Source organism: Adiantum capillus-veneris, chromosome 16, assembly GCF_014529385.1.
Source record: "Adiantum capillus-veneris isolate H3 chromosome 16, ASM1452938v2, whole genome shotgun sequence".
Classification (NCBI taxonomy): Eukaryota; Viridiplantae; Streptophyta; class Polypodiopsida; order Polypodiales; family Pteridaceae; genus Adiantum; species Adiantum capillus-veneris.
The window spans coordinates 118,762,395-118,770,225 of NC_140946.1; positions in this window are offsets into that span (position 1 = coordinate 118,762,395).

Sequence of the window (7,831 nt, forward strand, 5' to 3'; positions counted from 1 at the left end):
TCCTTTTTTTCTGACCCAGCTATAGAATAGAACATATGATAGCTCAAAACGAGCGTCTCGGTCAGAGGGACGTGCCGTGCGGTTACACCCCTCCGTTTGGTCACTTTATGTTCTCGAAATCCCTAAAACCGTCAATTTCTAGTAGGGAACTAGGCCCAAATTAGAAAGTCTAAGGGTGCAAGTGGGAAGAGAAGGGAGGAGAGTGGGGGACTTGACCCACATGCTCTCATTCCCTCTTGAGGGGGTAGGGTATATATATAAGAGTGAGTCTAGTATATATCATAAGACTGAGGACTGAGGCCTGGGCCTGGGCTTGGGCTTGGGCTTGGGCTTGGGCTTGGGCAAACGATCCCGATCAAAATTTTAGTGTAGCCCCCCAGTCACTCGCGCTTAAATATTTTCGCCTTTTTTTAAATTATTATTATTATTTTTTTAAAGGTTTTTTTTTTTAAAAATAAAGGCGAGGACCGCGCATGGTTTAGGTGACCCTTTTTGGCCACACACACTGTCAACACCTACCTAACCTCTCTGTCAACAGCTCACAGCTCACAGACAGCTCATTACCTTATCTACTTACTAACAGTGCTGCTAACCACTAACTAATCTACTATCTAATCTGTGAACTGCTTATTGACAGTGAGATAACTGTCCACCTACTTCCTCTCTCACTACCTTACTGTGCAAAGACTGTGTGCAGGCAAACCTTGACAAAAAACTGTGTACAGACTGTGTGCAAACAGAAATTGCTAACTGCCTTTCTACTTATTCATTCACTGCAAACAAGCTAACGACTACTAACCATGCAAAGATTGTGTGCAAACAGAAAACACAACATTATGCAGAAATCACAGAACTTGCAGACAATACAGAAATTAACAACTTGCTGAAAAATAACTCATTCCTCTTCCTCTTCCTCTTCTTTCCTACTACAAACAACTCATAGGAGAAGCACAAAGTGCCTCTTGGGCTTAGTGCAGGGCGACTCCCCGGCAGCGGCGCCAAAAATGTGCGCTCCTTGCCGCACTGTTGAAGCAAGGGCCTTGCCTAACACTGTGTGCGAGCCATAGACGGCTCCAAGCACACAACTAGCTTAACTAGTAAGCTCAAAAGAGGGCAATGGTGTGTCACTCACCGCTCTATGCTCCTGCCGTGGAGGATTCCTCGCTGCGAAGAAGAAGGAGACGCCGCTACGTCGCACTCAACCGCTTCACCGCCGTCGTGCCGCCGCAATGCTCGATCGGGCCCTCTCTCTCTCTCTCTCTCTCTCTCTCACACACACACACACACACACACACACACACAAGGAGGCGAAGAAGAAGAAGATGGAGCAAGAGCACTCTTCTATTGCACAAATGAGAGAATGAGTGAATTTTAGGTTTAGTTGGCTTTTATATGAGCTCACCCCATTTACACTTGGGCGCCCATGCTTAGCCAACTAATCCCTTGAATGTCCCAGTTAGAGTGCGCCTCTCATCGGCGATCACTCTTACCCTTTTCCTATTGGACTGACAAGCCCATTACCTGACTCTACCAAATAAATAATACAATGTCCACCGTAGGTTATAACGTCCGTCTCGTAGGTGATAGGGTGTCCGTGAGCCATGAGGGTTAACAACCAACTTCTTCCTCAATGTTGGTTTTCTTTTTCTTCAAGCATCCAAATGATGTTCACCATAGTAAATATATATGGCCCCTGTAATGCCAAGGATAGAGACAAATTGTGGATGCACCTTAGGGATTCCCCTATTGAAGGGGAGTGGCTACTGATAGGTGACTTTAATATAGTGGAGAGGAGCAAGGATAGAATAGGCTTAGTCAGTTTGTTAGAAGGTTCTAAAAAAACCAATTGGCTAGGTCTTTGTGAGAAATGGGCTATGATGGATGCGTAGGAGGCAGTTCCCTAGAACAGTACGTCGGGCTTCACATACACAAGCCTACAATATGCCTGCACGGCTTCCCCTCTTGACATGTGCTACTGCTTTCACCAAGCTGACTAGATACCTTTGCTACTTGAGATGAAGGTGCTTGGAGCTTGTCTGACCATCTACCTTTACAAATGAAATTGAAGAGGGACAAAGGGGAGGGGCAGGCCCCCAGAGGGAGTAAGAAGTTGCTTGTTATTGGGGCACACCTGTTCAAGGACCCTCTATTTAGATGCCTTACCAAGAAAGCTATAAGTAAACTCAATAAATATATTAGTACGGGAAAACCTAAAGTGTGGGATCTTTTTGCTCAGATTATATAAGAAGAAATCAAAAGCTGAAGCCCTTGGATGAATAAGGCTCACGAAGAGCATTGGAAGCAGCTCAAAGAGGAAATTGTTTGTCTACTTTCCAAAAAAGCTATTGGTCTAGCCTCCAAGAAGAACACAAAAGATGGGTAGCAACAAAATCCAACCTGGCTGAGCAGGAGCTTGAGGAGGTCAGGGGGGAAAGATTGATGTGCAGGGAGAACTTCTTCAGCCAAAGGCCCCTAATCAGACACATTTTTTTAGAGCCATGAAAGTCAAGAAAAGTTGGGACTCCGTACACTTGCTCACAGATGAGAATGGGAATGTTACACAAGACCAAGACGAAATGACTAGGATGATGCTTGATCATCTAAGCCAAATCATTGGCCCATTCTCAAGAGGTGGATGAAGCCACAAAGACCTTTTACTCAAGCGTGCCAATAGGAAAATTCCCCAACTAGAAGCCAATTGTCTCGAGATGGCCTTTTTTGAAGTGTCAAGGAATTATGGGATGATTTCAAGGTCCCAGTCACGTATATGGCTAACCAAGCTTTTGTCAAGGGGTCGTTGGATCCTAGTTTAAAAAGAGGGCCTATCAAGCCTATCCCAAAACAGGCCTGTTGCTCTCATCTTAAGCATTGACATCCCATAACTATGATGTTGATGGCATACAAAATCATTGCCAAGGTAGTCGCTCTTAGAATCCCCCCCCCCCCCCCCCCCCCCCAATCAACACAGGCTTATGAAAGGAAGGTCAATATATGACAGTATCTTGGCAGCAATGGTTGGCATTGAGTATGCAGCCTTCATGAAGCAAGAGTGCATTTTACTTTAGATAGACCTGGACAAGGCATATGATAGGATTATGTGGTCCTTCATTGAAGATGTCATGAAATCACTGGGCTTTTGGCCTCACCTTTCTTGACTGATACACACTCTCGGTGCATGCAGTCAATCTGAGCTCTTGTTCAATGATAGAATTGTGGGATCCTTTGAAGCCAAAAGATATATCAAGCAAGGATTCCCCCTAGCCCCTCTTCTCTTTGCCATTGGGTCACATCCTCTGATAACGATTCTCAAAGCTGCTACTGCACGGGGTGAAATTCAAGGTTTGACTTTGCCCAACAACAACCAACTCCTAGCCAAGATGTTTGTAGATGACTCCCTCCTCTTTTTGAAAGCCTGCCCTCAGGTACTCAAAAAGGCGCTAGATATTGTGCATACATTTGTTGTGGCTTCAAGCTCAAGGTGTAGCTTGAGAAGTCTAGACTGATCTCCCTAATGGAAAACGACCATTTGACCCATCAGTTTGGTAAGGGAAGATTGTGTCTAAAGGAATGATATCTTGACATTTGGGCCTAAAGGAAGGATATTTTTCATTTGTGTCTAAAGGAAGGATATTTTAACCCAAGCAAAGTTTCTAGTGAGTGATCTAGAGAAAAATGAGAAGGTGGGAGTATGGGTTGCTTCCCTTCCCAAGTGGGATCAACGTGATCAATTCATTTATGCTACCTTATATTGCCTTCACTAGCCCGCTCCTCAAAATAGACAAATGTAATTGGAAGAAGTTTTTGAAACCTGTTAAAAGATTCTTATCAAATAACAACACTAAAGCCTCATCGACATGGCAATGGGAAAAGTGGGAAGTTGTCTCTCGATCGGTGCTTCAAGGAGGCCTCGGAATTCTCAACGTTGTTGTTCATGTTCAGGCCCTGTGTGCCAAGTTTATGTTCTCAATCAGAACACAAGACAAGCCTTGGGATATCATGACCAAGGAGATGATAGACAAGGCAAAATGTTACTCTAAAGGTGGTCAATGGAGAGGGATTGAGGTGCATGACAAACTATTGGCCCCGAGATGGTCTAGCTTGAGGCTGGGTGGCATCACGGGTGAGCTGTTGCAAAAGTGCAATAGAGAAACATGGGTACTAGAATGGGGTGAATTAACCAGATACTTCCATAACTCCATCTCACACTGTCCCCCTTGGCTGTCTAAAGTTGTCGGTGTAATTCTAAACCCGTATTGGAGAGAAATTGCAAGAAGGATGAACAATAAAGTACTCTAATGGTTGATCCACTTCTGGGATGGAAACAACAAGTGTTAAAAATCCTCTGACCTGTTGGTTGCAAGTTTCAACTCAATGGCACTGAGAAGCTACTTGTCAATAGAGCTATCAAAGGTCTAGAAACATTCTGATGCCAATTTGGGAATCTACTTTTGAGTGGAAAACTTGGAAATGGCCCATGAGTAGCCAATTTTCTAAACCTCATACCAAGGGCATCTACCAAGCATTAATACACAAGGCTCATTGGTTCGCCTCTTTGAACAAAAAGTGGAAGAAACAATGGTCAAAATCTTGATGGGTCAAGGTCATGAAGAACATTTGGAATCCACAGCGGCCTCATTTTATGAAGATATTTCTCTAGAAGGTGTTGTGGGGGGGCTTTATCAACAAGTATCAAGATTTAGACACGTGATATTGGGTTTGATAGGAGTTGAGGGTGCATATTGGCTAGTGAAGACCTGGCCCACCTCTTCATGGAATGCCCGAGAAGTAGAGGCTTGGCAGGTAAGGTGGGAAAATGGATACAAAGAATGTGGAGCATAGGGGTTTTCAAGAAGGATCCGTGCCTTGTGGAGGGAAACAATTTTGAAGTACACTTGTACTCAAGTTGTCAAATATTGTTTCTTTAGCAATGTATGGAAAGCTAGGAACTTCCATGTCTTTGATAGCAACCTCTCTATGGCTAATTTCTCAAAGATTGTACAAGAAAGTAAGGAGTTAATATTTGTGATAGGCAAAAGGAAAAACTTGGATGATTGTTTTAGAACGACTCTTGCCACCCGATCAAGCCTTGCTGTGTAAAGGATTGGGCTTTTGGTAATAATATGTTGCTAGGTTAATGTATCCATTTGGCTCTCAAGGCTCGGCATGAGCTTGAGGCTGGTTTGTATATTTCTTGGTGGCATTCTAATACAATCATTCACATTGTGAGTTTTGAATTTTTTTGGTATTTTTTCTATTCAAATTTGATACAATCCTTCACCAAATGTCTGAATTTCAAAATGATTATGTCTCCACAATTGGAAAAAATAAAAACTTTTTTCAAAATATCTAAAATGCAAAAGTGAAGGGTTGTAAAAAATGAAAAGCTTCTTGCAATTGGGAGGTGAAAAAACTTTCATTTTATTATATATAAAGAGGTGGCTTATATGCAATGTGCCAAGCTTTTGTGGAATTTAGTTTACTTCTTAAGTTTAAATAAATTGTGGTACATAAAAGAAAAAAGTTTGTTAAAAATTATTATTTTCAAACTTCAAATCATTTGTTGCACCCCCTCAAAAAAGGACATAATCTCTTTCTCTTCAATTATCTTGAAGACTATCAAAGATCTTTTGAGGAACACATGTCAAACAACAAGAATTGAATGACCTTCATCGATATGGATACTAAGGCCTTTAGAGGCCAACCATATATACAATGTATCTTTTTCCTTGGTTAAAGCATCTATATCCATTCTTTGTTACTTAATTTTTTTTGACATTTTAAAGCAATAAAATGAAAATGAAGTCAAATTAGGTAAGGTTGTGAAATGAAGGAACCTTTTGACATACTAAAAATAGAAAATGAAATTAATGCTTTACATGAGAAGGTATGTCCAATCAATATAGAAAATAATAGAATCTCAAATATACTCCTACACTAACCCTCTTCTTTTCTAAGGCTCGTTTTACAAAGCTAACAAGGTGAAGAATCACGATGGCATGTTAAGGAAATGCAATCAAGAACTAGATGAGGGTTGTATTTGTAGTATTTATTTTTTCACAACAAAATATTTTGATAGGTTGAAGAGAGTGTATATTATAAAGGTGATTAATATGTCAAGTTATTTCAGTGGTAAACATGAAGAAGTTACTTGTTGTCTAAATTTGGCCAAACTTGGAAGTTTAGTTTGTTACGTTTTTGAGATAAATGTTGTAGTGAACTACATAAAGAAACCAATGTGACTATTTCAATGTAGGTTAGGATTTTGGAGTTAATAGTGGCATTTAAATGATAGTGAAGTATATGATCAAATGATAGAAACATCTCTAAGAAATGATGAGACTAAGTAATTTTGTGAGTAAACTTGAATTATTAATAGTAATGTTTCATGAAGATATCACTAATTAATGTTATTTTTCTTCTTGTAACATGCTCTTGATCAAGTGTTACTTATGACATGTATATATAAATTTTTTATTTGAAATGTATTTTATCAATATTGGGAATGTCTAAGCTTAATCCCTAATGATAATACATATTACAGTACATTAACAAGGTGACTTTTAAATATCAAAACCAACGTAAAAAAAAATTCTTAGTTGTGAAGAAACTCTTTCATTTGAGGATAGTTTATAATTTTGTAGCTATAAATTATTTGAAAATGAAAGAAAAATTTATAACTAAAAAATATGCTTTAAATAAAAGAATTGAAAAGAAAGTTGTTAGATTCTTAAATGAAGGGACCCGCTTACAAACTAAATAAATACAAAAGAAAGAAAGTCAAGTAAACATTAAATGAATTTACCAAGTTACAATAATGAAAAGATTCATTTATATTATTAAATGAAGATATAATCTCAGTTTCTCTCTCTTACACACACATACACACAAAGTGGCAATGGTGAGAGGCTTCTGTGTGTGTCTCTCTCTCTCTCTCTCTCTCTCTCTCTCTCTCACACACACACACACACACACACACACACACACACACACACTCAATCGCCATAAATTTGATAGATTTATTTTAAAATTATTTCGATCAAGAAAGAAGTTTTGGCACTCTCTTTGAAATCTCTCTCTCTCTCTCTCTCTCTCTCTCTCTCACACACACACACACACACACACACACACACACACACACACGTCTTTTCATTTTTGGGCCATTCGAGACCACTGTTCGATTAAAATTAAAATTTATTGTATTAATTAAAAATTTTTAGCTAGATTCTAAGATCGTCTTTAAGTAAATCGATAAAATTTTGCTAGTGTACATGCAAACAATTTTTTAAATTCTAAACAATTGCTTTTTCAAAAACAAAGTTTAGCCACCCTTCAATTGGGTTTCAAAAGGAAAAGGAAAGTCTCAAAAAGTAAAGTAGAGTCTAACCTTTCTTTTTTAACTTGAAAGGTTTAAAAAGCTTACAGATTCCAGATTCCAACGTTCAAAGCGTCAAAGAAACGAGAGATTTTATAAGGTTTTCTCTTAAGTGAAGCAATGAATGACTCACTCATGGTCTTTCCTTCCTTGAAAAATTTAATTTGCTTCATATATAAAAAATAAGAAAATTTCAAATGTAGTCCTAACTCTCTTCTTGTCTTATACTTGCATTACAAAGCCAAAAAACGGAAACTCTCTCAAAATAGATTCACAATTTGAACCATACACAGAGGTTGCTAAAATAGGAGAGGTATAGTTAAATCATGCTAAGATAAAGTTTTCATTTGAAAGAGGTACCACGTTTTGCTTCTACTTAGAGCGTTCATATTTTATTATTTTCTATATTGATTGAACCCATCTTTTCATGCGGAACATTAAAATTTTCTTTTGTTTTAA